At 35.9% G+C, this 20,775-nt stretch overlaps 3 non-coding genes across 3 annotated transcripts; all 3 read left to right on the top strand.

Annotated features, from left to right (window-relative positions):
- Positions 1 to 5,150: 5,150 nt before the first annotated feature.
- On the top strand, positions 5,151 to 6,947 carry IAQ61_009271. Its single transcript, XR_010715568.1, has one exon. It is a non-coding gene; the product is annotated as an 18S ribosomal RNA (ribosomal RNA).
- Positions 6,948 to 13,594: 6,647 nt separating this feature from the next.
- On the top strand, positions 13,595 to 15,391 carry IAQ61_009270. The gene has a single exon (XR_010715567.1). It is a non-coding gene; the product is annotated as an 18S ribosomal RNA (ribosomal RNA).
- A 165-nt stretch (positions 15,392 to 15,556) lies between these two features.
- IAQ61_009269 lies at positions 15,557 to 20,736 on the top strand. Its single transcript, XR_010715566.1, has one exon. It is a non-coding gene; the product is annotated as a 28S ribosomal RNA (ribosomal RNA).
- The last annotated feature ends 39 nt before the right edge of the window (positions 20,737 to 20,775 follow it).

The following is a 20,775-nucleotide window of genomic DNA, read 5'->3' as shown; positions in this document are numbered from 1 at the left end:
TATATAAGAAGTCCTTATTACTTAATTAAACGTGGACACTTAAATGTACTATTACTAGTAGGCTATTTTTAGTAAGTAGAACTAGTAATGCAGGATGAACTAAACGCGGGGTTAAGGTGCTAGAATACACGCTTATTAGACACTATAAAAGGTGTTAGTTTATCTAGACAGCAGGACGGTAGCTATAGAAGTTAGAATCTGCTAAGGAGTGTGTAACAACTTACCTGCTAAATAAACTAGCCCTAAAAATAGATAGCGCTTAAGCGTGTTACCTATACCCCGCCGCTAGGGCAAGATTTAAGCCCTAGTAAGTAGGTAGGCGTAAAGGCTTGTGACAAAGCCTTAGGGGTAACCCTAGGTAGAACGGCCTCTAGTGCAGATCTTAGTGGTAGTAGTAAATACTTAAATAAGAACTTTAAGGACTAAAGTAGGAAAAGGTTCTGTGTGAATAGCAGTTAGACACAGGTTAGTTAATCCTAAGAGATAGGGTAATTCTATTTTAATATTAGTGCTTGCGCCGCGCCCTTAAAAGGGAAGCTAGTTAATATTCTAGCACCTAGATGTAGATTCTCCGCGGCAACGCAACTAAGAGCGGAGACCTTAGCAGGAGCCCTAAGAAGAGTTCTCTTTTCTTCTTAACAGTCTGTTACCCTAAAATTAGTTTGTCTAGAGCTAGGGTTTAATGGCTAGAAGAGCGCTGCACTTTTGTAGTATTTGGTGCGCTCCTAATAAGCCTTAAAAATCTGCTTAAAGAAATAGTTTTTATGCTAGGTCGTACTTATAACTGCAGCAGGTCTCTAAGGTAAAAAGCCTCTAGTTAATAGAATAATGTAGATAAGGGAAGTTAGCAAAATAGATCTGTAACTTTAGGAAAAGGATTAGCTCTAAGGGTTAGGTACGTTAGGCCTTAGGGAGAAGCCTCTAGCGCAGAAGGGCACTAACCGCAAGGTAGGCGCCTCTTAGCGCTAGGGTGCAGACACCCTTAGCAGGTTTTGGCCGTCTAGCGTACGTTTAACAACTAACTTAGAACTAGTATAGATAAGGGGAATCTAACTATCTAATTAAAACATAGCATTACAATAGCTAGAAAGTAGTATTAATATAATGTGATTTCTGCCTAGTGCTCTAAATATTAAAGCAAAGAGATTTAACTAAGCGCGGGTAAACAGCAAGAGTAACTATAACTCTCTTAAGGTAGCTAAATGCCTTGTTATCTAATTAGTGACGCGCATAAATAGATTAACAAGATTCCTACTATCCCTATCTACTATCTAGCGAAACTATAGCTAAGGGAATAGGCTTAGCTAAATTAGCAGGGAAAGAAGACCCTGTTAAGCTTAACTCTAGTTTAATATTATAAAAAGATATAGGGGGTGTAGAATAGGTAGGAGCTTTAGCGCTAGTGAAATACTACTACCCTTATTATTTTTTTACTTATTTGATAAAGCGGAGATAGGCCTTACTGCCTAACTTCTAGCGTTTAAGGTCCTTTGTAGGCTAATCTAGGTTAAAGATATTGTTAGGTAGGGAGTTTAGCTAGGGCGGCATATCTATTAAACTATAACGCAGGTGTCCTAAGGGGGACTTATAGAGAACAGAAATCTCTAGTAGAGCAAAAGGGCAAAAGTCCCCTTAATTTTAATTTTTAGTATAAATACAAACTATAAAAGTGTAGCCTATTAATCCTTTAGTCCCTTAAAATTTAAGGCTAGAGGTGCTAGAAAAGTTACTATAGGGATAACTAGCTTGTAGCAGCTAAGCGTTCATAGCGACGTTGCTTTTTAATCCTTTAATGTTGGCTCTTCCTATTATACTAAAGCAGAATTTAGTAAGCGTTAGATTGTTTACCTACTAATAGGGAACGTAAGCTAGGTTTAGACTGTTGTAAGACAGGTTAGTTTTACCCTACTAATAACCTTGCCCTAATAGTAATACTGCTTAGTACAAGAGGAACCGCAGTTTTAGATAATTAGTTTTTGCGGCTATCTAACTAGGTATTGCTGCAAAGCTACTATCTACTAGATTATGGCTAAACGCCTCTAAGTTAGAATCTATGCTAGAACAGGGTGATTTCCGCCTGCACTAGTTAGATACAAATAGGCCTTTGGCCTAGAACCTTACTAGATTAGCGTTAGCAGCCCTATTAAAGTTAGGGTTGTTAGCTAGTGTATTGCAATTGTATAGTGCGCAGGATTAAATCCTTTATAGATAACTTAGTTGTCTAGCTAGGTCGTGTAAGTAGTTAAGTAGCCTTGTTGTTACAAGCTACTAAGCGTAAGCCCGTTGCTAGCTTAGTTAAAATTAGGATATTATGCCCTCCTTATTTGCAAAACTGCTGCCTAAATAGCTGCTGTTAATAGAAGGAAGAGGGCTATAGCGAACAAGTTATATAGTAATTGCAAGATAGAGAGGGCTAGAGCTAGGAGCAATCCTCGCAAAATATACAAAAGAATAGGTTATGTGTGTACGTACCTTAGGCAGTTAATATATAGCATAGGAAGATTAAGAAAGGATTTAAGATAATCTATACAGATTTTTAGGCGGTGATCTATAACTTAAGAGCGTTCTATAACTTTTTATTTTTTAGGGGTACTGTTCTATAACTTTATAGCCTTCTATACTTAAAAATTCCTCTAGGCTATTCTATAACTATAGATTATTTAAACCTTTAGGGTATTCTATTAATATTTAAAAAAATCCTGTAGGCTATTCTATAAGCTTAGGGCGTTCTATAACTTTAGGGCGTTCTATAACTTTTTATTTTTTAGGTGTAGTGTTCTATAACTTTAGGGCGTTGTATAACTTTTTCTTTTTTAGAGGTAGTGTTCTATAACTTTAGGGCGTTCTATAACTTTAGGGCGTTCTACAACTTTTTATTTTTTAGGTGTAGTATTCTATAACTTTAGGGCGTTCTATAACTTTTTCTTTTTTAGAGGTAGTGTTCTATAACTTTAGGGAGTTCTATAACTTTAGGGCGTTCTACAACTTTTTATTTTTTAGGGGTAGTGTTCTATAACTTTAGGGCGTTCTATAACTTTAGGGCGTTCTATAACTTTAGGGCGTTCTACAACTTTTTATTTTTTAGGGGTAGTGTTCTATAACTTTAGGGCGTTCTATAACTTTAGGGCGTTCTACAACTTTTTATTTTTTAGGGGTAGTGTTCTATAACTTTAGGGCGTTCTATAACTTTAGGGCGTTCTATAACTTTAGGGCGTTCTACAACTTTTTATTTTTTAGGGGTAGTGTTCTATAACTTTAGGGCGTTCTATAACTTTAGGGCGTTCTATAACTTTAGGGCGTTCTATAACTTTAGGGCGTTCTATAACTTTTTATTTTTAGGGTTAGTATTCTATAATATTAGAGTGTTCTATAACTTTTTCTTTTTTAGAGGTAGTGTTCTATAATATTAGAGTGTTCTATAACTTTTTATTTTTTAGGGTTAGTATTCTATAATATTAGAGTGTTCTATAACTTTTTCTTTTTTAGAGGTAGTGTTCTATAATATTAGAGTGTTCTATAACTTTTTCTTTTTTAGAGGTAGTGTTCTATAACTTTAGGGCGTTCTATAACTTTAGGGCGTTCTATAACTTTAGGGCGTTCTACAACTTTTTATTTTTTAGGTGTAGTGTTCTATAACTTTAGGGCGTTCTATAACTTTTTCTTTTTTAGAGGTAGTGTTCTATAACTTTAGGGAGTTCTATAACTTTAGGGCGTTCTATAACTTTTTATTTTTTAGGGGTAGTGTTCTATAACTTTAGGGCGTTCTATAACTTTAGGGCGTTCTATAACTTTAGGGCGTTCTATAACTTTTTATTTTTTAGGGTTAGTGTTCTATAACTTTAGCGCGTTCTATACCTTTTATTTATTCTATTACTTTAGTCCTTTCTATAACTTTAGACTATTCTATACTAGTAGCTATTATATCCTTTTTATAATACTTATTATATCATACTATTATCTATTATTCTTTACTGTTAAGTATATCCTTATATTTTATAAAACCTTTTCTCTACTAGCTAGTCCTACTATACTTTCTTTTATAACCTACTAGTATTAAATAATACCTTTATATTCTTCTTTTATACTATCTCTATTTCTTGCCTTATCTATTAAGTAGATATAGATAGAGCTAATAGATCTATAGTTAATATAGATACAGTAGTTATAGTAGAGTACAGATATTAGAGTAGATATCCTTATCTATATATTTACCTACTACTAATAAAATTCCAAGTTACTCTTATCCAGCGAATACGGGTTTATGGTTTGTATAGGGCTGCGCATGTCTACACGGTTTTACATACAAAAAAGTGTACCTCCAAGCTATTTTCTACTGCACTAACCCCGCGACGCAAAAATCAAACCAAAACCTATTCCTATAATATATAAGGAGGGCAAATAGATTCTTAAATACTAAATACCTAACTAACTAACTAAGGTTAAATCTACTGCGCGCAGTTCTTGGATCGGGCGGTTAAACTAGCGTCGTTAGGCACTAAGGGGGCAATTTTTGCTCGTGTCCGCGTCTATACTCCCTATAACTCCCTGTTATTAGCGCTCTGCGCCTATTTTAGTGGCAGTTAGACTAAATTTAAAAGTTTTGGTTTTATAATAGCTAGCCTTGTTTCCTAGATTTCTGCCTAGTTTAGATTCGCTCTAATTAGTAGGTAATTAGGGGCTTAGAGATTGCTCTTCTACTTAACTAGGCAGGCCTAGGCCTATATGCTAAAGCAACCCTGCTGTTGCGCCTAGTTTTGTGGTTAGCACCTAAAGTCCTACTGTTAAAGTTTTAGCAGTAGGCAAAATTTAGGGTCTGTAGATAGCTAGCACTACTAAACTATTTAACAGATCTTAGGGGACAGCCCTACCTAGCATCCGCTCCTAGTAAGCGTGGCAAAGCGTAGGTTTTCTCTACTTAAGGCATGTATGTGGCGAGTTTAAACACGCAGAAACGCCTGTTAGGCTTTATTACAGACTATTCCTTAAGAAACTTAGTAGGGGCAATTAAATTAGTTACTAGTTATAACTAGTGCCTTGTGTGCTATTATGCTAGTAGCTAGAATCGCTTCTGCGATTTCTTATCACGTACTTTCTACCTCCTTTTAGGGGTAGTGCTTGTGCGCTTTGGCGTATTAGGCATTAGGATTGTTACCTAGTTAATTCTGCTAGTAGTTATATGCTTATCTTAAAGATTAAGCCATACATGTCTAAGTATAAGCAATTATACTGTAAAACTGCGAATAGCTCATTAAATCAGTTATCGTTTATTTGATAGTACCTTACTACTTAGATAACCATAGTAATTCTAGAGCTAATACATGCTAAAAACCCTAACTTTAGAAGGGGTGTATTTATTAGATAAAAAACTAACGCCCTTTAGGGCTTCTTAGTAATTCATAATAACTTTACAGATCGCATAGCCTTGCGCCAGCGACAGTTCATTTAAATTTCTGCCCTATTAACTTTTGATGGTAAGGTATTAGCTTACTATAGTTTTAACAGGTAACAGGGAATTAGGGTTCAATTCTAGAGAGGGAGCCTAAGAAACGGCTACCACATCTAAGGAAGGCAGCAGGCGCGCAAATTACCCAATCCTAACACAGGGAGGTAGTGACAATAAATACTAATATAGGGCTCTTTTAGGTCTTGTAATTAGAATAAGTATAATTTAAACCTCTTAACAAGGAACAATTAGAGGGCAAGTCTAGTGCTAGCAGCCGCAGTAATTCTAGCTCTAATAGCGTATATTAAAGTTGTTGCAGTTAAAAAGCTTGTAGTTAAAACTTAGGTCTAGCTAGCAGGTCCGCCTTACCGCGTGTACTTGTCCAGCTAGGCCTTCCTTCTAGAGAACCTTATGCCCTTTACTAGGCGTGTTAGGGACTAGGACTTTTACTTTGAAAAAATTAGAGTGTTTAAAGCAGGCCTTTGCTCAAATACGTTAGCATAGAATAATAGAATAGGACGTGCGGTCCTATTTTGTTAGTTTCTAGGACCGCCGTAATAATTAATAGGGACAGTTAGGGGCATTAGTATTTAATTATTAGAGGTAAAATTCTTGGATTTATTAAAGACTAACTACTACGAAAGCATTTGCCAAGGATGTTTTTATTAATTAGTAAACAAAAGTTAGGGGATCAAAGATAATTAGATACCGTCGTAGTCTTAACCGTAAACTATGCTAACTAGGGATTAGGCAATGTTCTTTTTCTAACTCGCTTAGCACCTTACAAGAAATCAAAGTTTTTGGGTTCTAGGGGGAGTATAGTCGCAAGGCTAAAACTTAAAGAAATTAATAGAAGGGCACCACTAGGCGTAGAGCCTGCGGCTTAATTTAACTCAACACAGGGAAACTTACTAGGTCTAGATAAAATAAGGATTAACAGATTAAGAGCTCTTTCTTGATTTTTTAGGTAGTGGTGCATAGCCGTTCTTAGTTAGTAGAGTAATTTGTCTACTTAATTGCGATAACGAACAAGACCTTAACCTGCTAAATAGCTAGGCTAGCTTTGGCTAGTCACTAGCTTCTTAGAGGGACTATTAGCTTAAGCTAATAGAAGTTTAAGGCAATAACAGGTCTATAATGCCCTTAGATATTCTAGGCCGCACGCGCGCTACACTAACAGAGCTAACAAGTTCTTTACCTTAACTAAAAGGTCTAGGTAATCTTGTTAAACTCTGTCGTGCTAGGGATAGAGCATTGCAATTATTGCTCTTTAACAAGGAATGCCTAGTAAGCGCGTGTTATTAGCATGCGTTAATTACGTCCCTGCCCTTTGTACACACCACCCGTCGCTACTACCAATTAAATAGCTTAGTAAGGCCTTTAGACTAGCTTAGGGAGGTTAGTAACAACTACCCTAAGCTAGAAAGTTCGTTAAACTTAGTTATTTAGAGGAAGTAAAAGTCGTAACAAGGTTTCTGTAGGTAAACCTGCAGAAGGATTATTACCTATTTTTAAAGCACTGCCGCCTTAATTAGTAGCGGCAGTCTACTTTAATTCTACCTATGTTTTTTGCGTACTATTTGTTTCCTTAGTAGGCTTGCCTACTAATTAGATCCCCTAAAACCACTTGCAATTGCAGTTAGCGTTAGTAACACTGTAATAAATTACAACTTTTAATAATAGATCTCTTAGTTCTAGCATTAATAAAGAACGCAGCGAAATGCAATAAGTAGTGTAAATTGTAGAATTTAGTAAATTATTAAATCTTTAAACGCACATTGCGCCCCTTAGTATTCTATAGGGCATGCCTATTTAAGCGTTATTTGTACCCTTAAGCTCTGCTTGGTGTTAGGTGTTTATTCTACTTAGGACTCGCCTTAAAACAATTGGCAGCTAGCATATTAGCCTAGAGCGCAGCACATTTTGCGCCTCTTGTTATAGTTATTAGTATCTATTAAGACACTTTTTAAGCTCTTAACCTTAGATTAGGTAGGGATACCCGCTAAACTTAAGCATATTAATAAGCGGAGGAAAAGAAACCAACAGGGATTGCCCTAGTAACGGCGAGTGAAGCGGCAACAGCTCAAATTTAAAATCTGGCTCTTTTAGGGTCTGAGTTGTAATTTGCAGAGGGCGCTTTAGCGTTAGCAGCGGTCTAAGTTCCTTAGAATAGGACGTTATAGAGGGTAAGAATCCTATACGTAGTCGCTAGCCTTCGCCGTGTAAAGCCCCTTTAACAAGTTAAGTTGTTTAGGAATACAGCTCTAAATAGGAGGTAAATTTCTTCTAAAGCTAAATACTAGCTAGAGACTAATAGCGCACAAGTAGAGTAATTAAAAGATAAAAAGCACTTTGGAAAGAGAGTTAAATAGCACGTGAAATTGTTAAAAGGGAAGCGCTTGCAGCTAGACTTGCCTATAGTTGCTTATCTAGGCTTTTGTCTAGTGCACTCTTCTACAGGCAGGCTAGCATTAGTTTAGGCGGTTAGATAAAGGTCTCTGTTATGTACCTCCCTTTAGGGAGGCCTTATAGGGGAGACAACATGCAACCAGCCTAGACTAAGGTCCGCGTATCTACTAGGATGCTGGCGTAATAGCTATAAGCGGCCTATCTTAAAACACGGACTAAGGAGTCTAACATCTATGCAAGTGTTTAGGTGTTAAGCCTAGACGCGTAATAAAAGTAAACAGAGGTAGGAACCCTTTTAGGGTGCACTATTAACTAATCCTAATATCTTTAGAAGGATTTGAGTAAGAGCATGGCTGTTAGGACCTAAAAGATAGTGAACTATGCTTAAATAGGGTGAAGCTAGAGGAAACTCTAGTAGAGGCTCGCAGCGGTTCTAACGTGCAAATTAATCATCAAATTTGGGCATAGGGGCGAAAGACTAATCAAACTATCTAGTAGCTAGTTCCTGCCAAAGTTTCCCTTAGGATAGCAGTAACGTATTCAGTTTTATAAGGTAAAGCAAATAATTAGAGGCCTAGGGGTTAAAACAACCTTTACCTATTCTTAAACTTTAAATATGTAAGAAGTCCTTATTACTTAATTAAACGTAGACACTTAAATATACTGTTACTAGTAGGCTATTTTTAGTAAGCAGAACTAGCAATACAGGATAAACCAAATGCGGGGTTAAGGTGCTAGAATGCACGCTTATTAGACACTACAAAAGGTGTTAGTTTATCTAGACAGCAGGACAGTAGCTATAGAAGTTAGAATCCGCTAAGGAGTGTGTAACAACTTACCTGCCAAATAAACTAGCCCTAAAAATAGATGGCACTTAAGCGTGTTACCTATACCCCGCCGCCAGGGCAAGATTTAAGCCCTAGCAAGTAGGCAGGCGTGGAGGCTCGTGACGAAGCCTTAGGGGTAACCCTAGGTAGAACGGCCTCTAGTGCAGATCTTGGTAGTAGTAGCAAATACTTAAATAAGAACTTTAAGGACTAAAGTAGGGAAAGGTTCCGTGTAAACAGTAGTTAGACACAGGTTAGTTAATCCTAAGAGATAGGGTAATTCTGTTTTAATGTTAGTGCTTGCGCCGCGCCCTCAAAAGGGAAGCTAGTTAATATTCTAGCACCTAGATGTAGATTCTCCGCAGCAACGCAACTAAGAGCGGAGACCTTAGCAGGAGCCCTAAGAAGAGTTCTCTTTTCTTCTTAACGGTCTGTTACCCTAAAATTAGTTTGTCTAGAGCTAGGGTTTAATAGCTAGAAGAGCGCTGCACTTTTGCAGCGTTTAGTGCGCTCCTAACAAGCCTTAAAAATCCACTTAAAGAAATAGTTTTTACGCTAGGTCGTACTTATAACTGCAGCAGGTCTCTAAGGTAAAAAGCCTCTAGTTAATAGAACAATATAGATAAGGGAAGTTAGCAAAATAGATCTGTAACTTTAGGAAAAGGATTAGCTCTAAGGGTTAGGTACGTTAGGCCTTAGGGAGAAGCCTCTAGCGCAGAAGGGCACTAACCGCAAGGTAGGCGCCTCTTAGCGCTAGGGTGCAGACACCCTTAGCAGGTTTTGGCCGTCTAGCGTACGTTTAACAACTAACTTAGAACTAGTATAGATAAGGGGAATCTAACTATCTAATTAAAACATAGCATTGCGATGGCTAGAAAGTAGTGTTAACGCAATATGATTTCTGCCTAGTGCTCTAAATATTAAAGTAAAGAGATTTAACTAAGCGCGGGTAAACAGCAGGAGTAACTATAACTCTCTTAAGGTAGCTAAATGCCTTGTTATCTAATTAGTGACGCGCATAAATAGATTAACAAGATTCCCACTATCCCTATCTACTATCTAGCGAAACCACAGCTAAGGGAACGGGCTTAGCTAAATTAGCGGGGAAAGAAGACCCTGTTAAGCTTAACTCTAGTTTAACATTGTAAAAAGACATAGGGGGTGTAGAATAGGTAGGAGCTTTAGCGCTAGTAAAATACTACTACCCTTATCGTTTTTTTACTTATTTAATAAAGCGGAGCTAGGCCTTACTGCCTAACTTCTAGCGTTTAAGGTCCTTTGTGGGCTAATCTAGGTTAAAGACATTATTAGGTAGGGAGTTTAGCTAGGGCGGCACATCTATTAAACTATAACGCAGGTGTCCTAAGGGGGACTTATAGAGAACAGAAATCTCTAGTAGAGCAAAAGGGCAAAAGTCCCCTTAATTTTAATTTTTAGTGTGAATACAAACCATAAAAGTGTAGCCTATTAATCCTTTAGTCCCTTGAAATTTAAGGCTAGAGGTGCTAGAAAAGTTACCACAGGGATAACTAGCTTGTGGCAGCCAAGCGTTCATAGCGACGTTGCTTTTTGATCCTTTAATATTAGCTCTTCCTATTATACCAAAGCAGAATTTAGTAAGCGTTAGATTATTCACCCACTAATAGGGAACGTAAGCTAGGTTTAGACCGTCGTAAGACAGGTTAGTTTTACCCTACTAATAACCTTGCCCTAATAGTAATACCGCTTAGTACAAGAGGAACCGCGGTTTTAGATAATTGGTTTTTGCGGCTATCTAACTAGGTATTGCCGCGAAGCTACTATCTGCTAGATTATAGCTAAACGCCTCTAAGTTAGAATCTATGCTAGAATAGGGTGATTTCCGCCTGCACTAGTTAGATACAAATAGGCCTTTGGCCTAGAACCTTACTAGATTGGCGTTGGCAGCCCTATTAAAGTTAGGGTTGTTAGCTAGTGTATTGCAATTGTACAGTGCGCAGGATTAAATCCTTTGCAGATAACTTAGTTGTCTAGCTAGGTCGTGTAAGTAGTTAAGTAGCCTTGTTGTTACGAGCTACTAAGCGTAAGCCTGTTGCTAGCTTAGTTAAAATTAGGATATTATGCCCTCCTTATTTGCAAAACTGCTGCCTAAACGGCTGCTATTAATAGAAGGAAGAGGGCTATAGCAAATAAGTTATATAGTAATTGCAAGATAGAGAGGGCTAGAGCTAGGAGCAATCCTCGCAAAATATACAAAAGAACAGGTTGTGTGTGTACGTACCTTAGGCAGTTAATATATAGCATAGGAAGATTAAGAAAGGATTTAAGATAATCTATACAGATTTTTAGGCGGTGATCTATAACTTAAGAGCGTTCTATAACTTTTTATTTTTTAGGGGTACTGTTCTATAACTTTATAGCCTTCTATACTTGAAAATTCCTCTAGGCTATTCTATAACTATAGATTATTTAAACCTTTAGGGTATTCTATTAATATTTAAAAAAATCCTGTAGGCTATTCTATAAGCTTAGGGCGTTCTATAACTTTAGGGCGTTCTATAACTTTTTATTTTTTAGGTGTAGTGTTCTATAACTTTAGGGCGTTGTATAACTTTTTCTTTTTTAGAGGTAGTGTTCTATAACTTTAGGGCGTTCTATAACTTTAGGGCGTTCTACAACTTTTTATTTTTTAGGTGTAGTGTTCTATAACTTTAGGGCGTTCTATAACTTTTTCTTTTTTAGAGGTAGTGTTCTATAACTTTAGGGAGTTCTATAACTTTAGGGCGTTCTACAACTTTTTATTTTTTAGGGGTAGTGTTCTATAACTTTAGGGCGTTCTATAACTTTAGGGCGTTCTATAACTTTAGGGCGTTCTACAACTTTTTATTTTTTAGGGGTAGTGTTCTATAACTTTAGGGCGTTCTATAACTTTAGGGCGTTCTATAACTTTAGGGCGTTCTACAACTTTTTATTTTTTAGGGGTAGTGTTCTATAACTTTAGGGCGTTCTATAACTTTTTCTTTTTTAGAGGTAGTGTTCTATAACTTTAGGGCGTTCTATAACTTTTTATTTTTTAGAGGTAGTGTTCTATAACTTTAGGGCGTTCTATAACTTTTTATTTTTAGGGTTAGTATTCTATAATATTAGAGTGTTCTATAACTTTTTCTTTTTTAGAGGTAGTGTTCTATAATATTAGAGTGTTCTATAACTTTTTATTTTTTAGGGTTAGTATTCTATAATATTAGAGTGTTCTATAACTTTTTCTTTTTTAGAGGTAGTGTTCTATAATATTAGAGTGTTCTATAACTTTTTCTTTTTTAGAGGTAGTGTTCTATAACTTTAGGGCGTTCTATAACTTTAGGGCGTTCTATAACTTTAGGGCGTTCTACAACTTTTTATTTTTTAGGTGTAGTGTTCTATAACTTTAGGGCGTTCTATAACTTTTTCTTTTTTAGAGGTAGTGTTCTATAACTTTAGAGCGTTCTATAACTTTAGGGCGTTCTACAACTTTTTATTTTTTAGGGGTAGTGTTCTATAAGCTTAGGGTGTTCTATAACTTTAGGGCGTTCTATAACTTTAGGGCGTTCTATAACTTTTTATTTTTTAGGGTTAGTGTTCTATAACTTTAGCGCGTTCTATACCTTTTATTTATTCTATTACTTTAGTCCTTTCTATAACTTTAGACTATTCTATACTAGTAGCTATTATATCCTTTTTATAATACTTATTATATTATACTATTATCTATTATTCTTTACTGTTAAGTATATCCTTATATTTTATAAAACCTTTTCTCTACTAGCTAGTCCTACTATACTTTCTTTTATAACCTACTAGTATTAAATAATACCTTTATATTCTTCTTTTATACTATCTCTATTTCTTGCCTTATCTATTAAGTAGATATAGATAGAGCTAATAGATCTATAGTTAATATAGATATAGTAGTTATAGTAGAGTATAGATATTAGAGTAGATATCCTTATCTATATATTTACCTACTACTAATAAAATTCCAAGTTACTCTTATCTAGCGAATACAGGTTTATAGTTTATATAGGGCTGCGCATGTCTATATAGTTTTATATACAAAAAAGTGTACCTCTAAGCTATTTTCCGCCGCACTAACCCCGCGACGCGAAAATTAAACCAAAACCTGTTCCTATAATATATAAGGAGGGCAAATGGATTCTTAAATACTAAATACCTAACTAACTAACTAAGGTTAAATCTACTGCGCGCAGTTCTTAGATTAGGCAGTTAAACTAGCATTATTAGGCACTAAGGGGGCAATTTTTGCTTATATCCGCGTCTATACTCCCTATAACTCCCTGTTGTTAGCGCTCTGCGCCTATTTTAGCAGTAGTTAGACTAAATTTAAAAGTTTTGGTTTTATAATAGCTAGCCTTGTTTCCTAGATTTCTGCCTAGTTTAGATTCGCTCTAATTAGTAGGTAATTAGGGGCTTAGAGATTACTCTTCTACTTAACTAGGCAGGCCTAGGCCTATATACTAAAGCAACCCTGCTGTTGCGCCTAGTTTTGTAGTTAGCACCTAAAGTCCTACTGTTAAAGTTTTAGCAGTAGGCAAAATTTAGGGTCTATAGATAGCTAGCACTGCTAAACTATTTAACAGATCTTAGGGGACAGCCCTGCCTAGCATCCGCTCCTAGTAAGCGTAGCAAAGCGTGGGTTTTCTCCACTTAAGGTATATATGTAGCGAGTTTAAACACGTAGAAACGCCTATTAGGCTTTGTTGCGGACTATTCCTTAAGAAACTTAGTAGGGGCAATTAAATTAGTTACTAGTTATAACTAGTGCCTTGTGTGCTGTTATGCTAGTAGCTAGAATTGCTTCTGCGATTTCTTATCACGTACTTTCTACCTCCTTTTAGGGGTAGTGCTTGTGCGCTTTGGCGTATTAGGCATTAGGATTATTACCTAGTTAATTCTACTAGTAGTTATATACTTATCTTAAAGATTAAGCTATATATATCTAAGTATAAGTAATTATACTGTAAAACTGCGAATAGCTTATTAAATTAGTTATTGTTTATTTAATAGTACCTTACTACTTAGATAACTATAGTAATTCTAGAGCTAATATATGCTAAAAACCCTAACTTTAGAAGGGGTGTATTTATTAGATAAAAAACTAACGCCCTTTAGGGCTTCTTAGTAATTTATAATAACTTTACAGATTGCATAGCCTTACGCTGGCAATAGTTTATTTAAATTTCTGCCCTATTAACTTTTAATAGTAAGGTATTAGCTTACTATAGTTTTAATAGGTAACAGGGAATTAGGGTTTAATTCTAGAGAGGGAGCCTAAGAAATAGCTACTACATCTAAGGAAGGCAGTAGGCGCGCAAATTACCTAATCCTAATATAGGGAGGTAGTAATAATAAATACTAATATAGGGCTCTTTTAGGTCTTATAATTAGAATAAGTATAATTTAAACCTCTTAATAAGGAATAATTAGAGGGCAAGTCTAGTGCTAGCAGCTGCAGTAATTCTAGCTCTAATAGCGTATATTAAAGTTGTTGCAGTTAAAAAGCTTGTAGTTAAAACTTAGGTCTAGCTAGCAGGTCTGCCTTACCGCGTGTACTTATCTAGCTAGGCCTTCCTTCTAGAGAACCTTATGCCCTTTACTAGGCGTGTTAGGGACTAGGACTTTTACTTTAAAAAAATTAGAGTGTTTAAAGCAGGCCTTTACTTAAATACGTTAGTATAGAATAATAGAATAGGACGTGTAGTCCTATTTTGTTAGTTTCTAGAACTACTATAATAATTAATAGGGATAGTTAGGGGCATTAGTATTTAATTATTAGAGGTAAAATTCTTAGATTTATTAAAGACTAACTACTGCGAAAGTATTTGCTAAGGATATTTTTATTAATTAGTAAATAAAAGTTAGGGGATTAAAGACAATTAAATACTATTGTAGTCTTAACTGTAAACTATGCTAACTAGGGATTAGGCAATATTCTTTTTCTAACTTGCTTAGCACCTTACGAGAAATTAAAGTTTTTAGGTTCTAGGGGGAGTATAGTTGCAAGGCTAAAACTTAAAGAAATTAATAGAAGGGCACTACTAGGCGTGGAGCCTACGGCTTAATTTAACTTAACACAGGGAAACTTACTAGGTCTAGATAAAATAAGGATTAATAGATTAAGAGCTCTTTCTTAATTTTTTAGGTGGTGGTGTATAGCTATTCTTAGTTAGTAGAGTAATTTGTCTGCTTAATTACAATAACAAACAAGACCTTAACCTGCTAAATAGCTAGGCTAGCTTTAGCTAGTTACTAGCTTCTTAGAGGGACTATTAGCTTAAGCTAATAGAAGTTTAAGGCAATAACAGGTCTATAATGCCCTTAGATATTCTAGGCCACACGCGCGCTACACTAACAGAGCTAACAAGTTCTTTACCTTAACTAAAAGGTCTAGGTAATCTTGTTAAACTCTGTTGTGCTAGGGATAGAGCATTGCAATTATTGCTCTTTAATAAGGAATACCTAGTAAGCGCGTGTTATTAGCATGCGTTAATTACGTCCCTACCCTTTATACACACTGCCCGTCGCTACTACTAATTAAATAGCTTAGTAAGGCCTTTAGACTAGCTTAGGGAGGTTAGCAATAACTACCCTAAGCTAGAAAGTTTATTAAACTTGGTTATTTAGAGGAAGTAAAAGTTGTAACAAGGTTTCTATAGGTGAACCTGCAGAAGGATTATTACCTATTTTTAAAGCACTGCCGCCTTAATTAGTAGTAGTAGTCTACTTTAATTCTGCCTATGTTTTTTACGTACTATTTGTTTCCTTAGTAGGCTTGCCTACTAATTAGATCCCTTAAAACCACTTGCAATTATAGTTAGCGTTAGTAACACTGTAATAAATTACAACTTTTAACAACAGATCTCTTAGTTCTAGCATTAATAAAGAACGCAGCGAAATGCAATAAGTAGTGTAAATTGTAGAATTTAGTAAATTATTAAATCTTTAAACGCATATTACGCCCCTTAGTATTCTATAGGGTATGCCTGTTTAAGCGTTATTTGTACCCTTAAGCTCTGCTTAGTGTTAGGTGTTTGTTCTACTTAGGACTTGCCTTAAAACAATTAGTAGCTAGCATATTAGCCTAGAGCGCAGCACATTTTGCGCCTCTTATTATAGTTATTAGTATCTATTAAGACACTTTTTAAGCTCTTAACCTTAGATTAGGTAGGGATACCCGCTAAACTTAAGCATATTAATAAGCAGAGGAAAAGAAACTAATAGGGATTGCCCTAGTAACAGCGAGTGAAGCGGCAACAGCTTAAATTTAAAATCTGGCTCTTTTAGGGTCTAAGTTGTAATTTGTAGAGGGCGCTTTAGCGTTAGCAGTAGTCTAAGTTCCTTAGAATAGGACGTTATAGAGGGTAAGAATCCTATACATAGTTACTAGCCTTTGCCGTGTAAAGCCCCTTTAACAAGTTAAGTTATTTAGGAATACAGCTCTAAATAGGAGGTAAATTTCTTCTAAAGCTAAATACTAGCTAGAGACTAATAGCGTATAAGTAGAGTAATTAAAAGATAAAAAGCACTTTAGAAAGAGAGTTAAATAGCACGTGAAATTATTAAAAGGGAAGCGCTTGCAGCTAGACTTGCCTGTAGTTGCTTATCTAGGCTTTTGTCTAGTGCACTCTTCTATAGGCAGGCTAGTATTAGTTTAGGCAGTTAGATAAAGGTCTCTATTACGTACCTCCCTTTAGGGAGGCCTTATAGAGGAGACGACATGCAACTAGCCTAGACTAAGGTCCGCGTATCTGCTAGGATGCTAGCGTAATAGCTATAAGCGGCCTGTCTTAAAACATAGACTAAGGAGTCTAATATCTATGCAAGTATTTAGGTGTTAAGCCTAGACGCGTAATAAAAGTGAATAGAGGTAGGAACCCTTTTAGGGTGCACTATTAACTAATCCTAATATCTTTAGAAGGATTTAAGTAAGAGCATAGCTATTAGGACCTAAAAGATAGTGAACTATGCTTAAATAGGGTGAAGCTAGAGGAAACTCTAGTAGAGGCTTGCAGCAGTTCTAACGTGCAAATCAATCGTTAAATTTAGGTATAGGGGCGAAAGACTAATTAAACTATCTAGTAGCTAGTTCCTACTAAAGTTTCCCTTAGGATAGTAGTAACGTATTTAGTTTTATAAGGTAAAGCAAATAATTAGAGGCCTAGAGGTTAAAACAACCTTTACCTATTCTTAAACTTTAAATATATAAGAAGTCCTTGTTACTTAATTAAACGTGGACACTTAAATATACCATTACTAGTAGGCTATTTTTAGTAAGTAGAACTAGTAATATAGGATAAACTAAACGTAGGGTTAAGGTGCTAGAATGCACGCTTATTAGACACTACAAAAGGTGTTAGTTTATCTAGATAGTAGGATAGTAGCTATAGAAGTTAGAATCTACTAAGGAGTGTGTAATAACTTACCTGCTAAATAAACTAGCCCTAAAAATAGATAGCGCTTAAGCGTGTTACCTATACCCCGCCGCTAGGGCAAGATTTAAGCCCTAGCAAGTAGGCAGGCGTAGAGGCTTGTGACAAAGCCTTAGGGGTAACCCTAGGTAGAACGGCCTCTAGTGTAGATCTTAGTAGTAGTAGCAAATACTTAAATAAGAACTTTAAGGACTAAAGTAGGGAAAGGTTCTATGTAAATAGCAGTTAGATACAGGTTAGTTAATCCTAAGAGATAGGGTAATTCTATTTTAATATTAGTGCTTGCGCCGCGCCCTTAAAAGGGAAGCTAGTTAATATTCTAGCACCTAGATGTAGATTCTCCGCGGCAACGCAACTAAGAGCGGAGACCTTAGCAGGAGCCCTAAGAAGAGTTCTCTTTTCTTCTTAATAGTCTGTTACCCTAAAATTGGTTTATCTAGAGCTAGGGTTTAATAGCTAGAAGAGTGCTGCACTTTTGCGGCGTTTAGTGCGCTCCTAATAAGCCTTAAAAATCTACTTAAAGAAATAGTTTTTACGCTAGGTTATACTTATAACTATAGCAGGTCTCTAAGGTAAAAAGCCTCTAGTTAATAGAACAATATAGATAAGGGAAGTTAGCAAAATAGATCTGTAACTTTAGGAAAAGGATTAGCTCTAAGGGTTAGGTACGTTAGGCCTTAGGGAGAAGCCTCTAGCGTAGAAGGGCACTAACCGCAAGGTGGGCGCCTCTTAGCGCTAGGGTGCAGACACCCTTAGTAGGTTTTGGCCGTCTAGCGTACGTTTAACAACTAACTTAGAACTAGTATAGATAAGGGGAATCTAACTATCTAATTAAAATATAGCATTATAATAGCTAGAAAGTAGTATTAATATAATGTAATTTCTGCCTAGTGCTCTAAATATTAAAGTGAAGAGATTTAACTAAGCGCAGGTAAATAGCAGGAGTAACTATAACTCTCTTAAGGTAGCTAAATGCCTTATTATCTAATTAGTAACGCGTATAAATAGATTAACAAGATTCCTACTATCCCTATCTACTATCTAGCGAAACCACAGCTAAGAGAATAGGCTTAGCTAAATTAGCGGGGAAAGAAGACCCTATTAAGCTTAACTCTAGTTTAATATTGTAAAAAGATATAGGGGGTGTAGAATAGGTAGGAGCTTTAGCGCTAGTGAAATACTACTACTCTTATTGTTTTTTTACTTATTTAATAAAGCGGAGCTAGGCCTTACTGCCTAACTTCTAGCGTTTAAGGTCCTTTGTGGGCTAATCTAGGTTAAAGACATTGTTAGGTAGGGAGTTTAGCTAGGGCGGCACATCTATTAAACTATAATATAGGTGTCCTAAGGGGGACTTATAGAGAATAGAAATCTCTAGTAGAGTAAAAGGGCAAAAGTCCCCTTGATTTTGATTTTTAGTGTGAATACAAACTATAAAAGTGTAGCCTATTAATCCTTTAGTCCCTTAAAATTTAAGGCTAGAGGTGCTAGAAAAGTTACTATAGGGATAACTAGCTTATGGTAGCTAAGCGTTTATAGCGATGTTGCTTTTTGATCCTTTAATATTGGCTCTTCCTATTATACTAAAGTAGAATTTAGTAAGCGTTAGATTGTTCACCTACTAATAGGGAACGTGAGCTAGGTTTAGACTGTCATAAGATAGGTTAGTTTTACCCTACTAATAACCTTGCCCTAATAGTAATACCACTTAGTATAAGAGGAACCGTGGTTTTAGATAATTAGTTTTTGCGGCTGTCTAACTAGGTATTGCCGCGAAGCTACTATCTACTAGATTATAGCTAAACGCCTCTAAGTTAGAATCTATGCTAGAATAGGGTGATTTCCGCCTATACTAGTTAGATACAAATAGGCCTTTGGCCTAGAACCTTACTAGATTGGCGTTGGCAGCCCTATTAAAGTTAGGGTTGTTAGCTAGTGTATTGTAATTATATAGTGCGTAGGATTAAATCCTTTATAGATAACTTAGTTATCTAGCTAGGTCGTGTAAGTAGTTAAGTAGCCTTGTTGTTACGAGCTACTAAGCGTAAGCCTGTTGCTAGCTTAGTTAAAATTAGGATATTATGCCCTCCTTATTTGTAAAACTGCTACCTAAACAGCTACTATTAATAGAAGGAAGAGGGCTATAGCGAACAAGTTATATAGTAATTGCAAGATAGAGAGGGCTAGAGCTAGGAGCAATCCTCGCAAAATATACAAAAGAACAGGTTGTGTGTGTACGTACCTTAGGCAGTTAATATATAGCATAGGAAGATTAAGAAAGGATTTAAGATAATCTATACAGATTTTTAGGCGGTAATCTATAACTTAAGAGCGTTCTATAACTTTTTATTTTTTAGGGGTACTGTTCTATAACTTTATAGCCTTCTATACTTAAAAATTCCTCTAGGCTATTCTATAACTATAGATTATTTAAACCTTTAGGGTATTCTATTAATATTTAAAAAAATCCTGTAGGCTATTCTATAAGCTTAGGGCGTTCTATAACTTTAGGGCGTTCTATAACTTTTTATTTTTTAGGTGTAGTGTTCTATAACTTTAGGGCGTTGTATAACTTTTTCTTTTTTAGAGGTAGTGTTCTATAACTTTAGGGCGTTCTATAACTTTAGGGCGTTCTACAACTTTTTATTTTTTAGGTGTAGTGTTCTATAACTTTAGGGCGTTCTATAACTTTTTCTTTTTTAGAGGTAGTGTTCTATAACTTTAGGGAGTTCTATAACTTTAGGGCGTTCTACAACTTTTTATTTTTTAGGGGTAGTGTTCTATAACTTTAGGGCGTTCTATAACTTTAGGGCGTTCTATAACTTTAGGGCGTTCTACAACTTTTTATTTTTTAGGGGTAGTGTTCTATAACTTTAGGGCGTTCTATAACTTTAGGGCGTTCTATAACTTTAGGGCGTTCTACAACTTTTTATTTTTTAGGGGTAGTGTTCTATAACTTTAGGGCGTTCTATAACTTTTTTTTTTTAGAGGTAGTGTTCTATAACTTTAGGGCGTTCTATAACAGGGCGTTCTACAACTTTTTTATTTTTAGGGGTAGTGTTCTATAACTTTAGGCGTTCTATAACTTTAGGGCGTTCTATAACTTTAGGGCGTTCTATAACTTTAGGGCGTTCTATAACTTTAGGGCGTTCTACAACTTTTTATTTTTTAGGGGTAGTGTTCTATAACTTTAGGGCGTTCTATAACTTTAGGGCGTTCTATAACTTTAGGGCGTTCTACAACTTTTTATTTTTTAGGGGTAGTGTTCTATAACTTTAGGGCGTTCTATAACTTTAGGGCGTTCTATAACTTTAGGGCGTTCTACAACTTTTTATTTTTTAGGGGTAGTGTTCTATAACTTTAGGGCGTTCTATAACTTTAGGGCGTTCTATAACTTTAGGGCGTTCTACAACTTTTTATTTTTTAGGGGTAGTGTTCTATAACTTTAGGGCGTTCTATAACTTTAGGGCGTTCTATAACTTTAGGGCGTTCTACAACTTTTTATTTTTTAGGGGTAGTGTTCTATAACTTTAGGGCGTTCTATAACTTTAGGGCGTTCTATAACTTTAGGGCGTTCTACAACTTTTTATTTTTTAGGGGTAGTGTTCTATAACTTTAGGGCGTTCTATAACTT

The sequence above is a fragment of the Plenodomus lingam genome, assembly GCF_022343315.1.
Source record: "Plenodomus lingam strain CAN1 chromosome Unknown contig_51, whole genome shotgun sequence".
Lineage (NCBI taxonomy): Eukaryota > Fungi > Ascomycota > Dothideomycetes > Pleosporales > Leptosphaeriaceae > Plenodomus > Plenodomus lingam.
The sequence above is the reverse complement of the archived record's forward strand: the minus strand, read 5'-3'. Positions and strand labels throughout refer to the sequence as shown.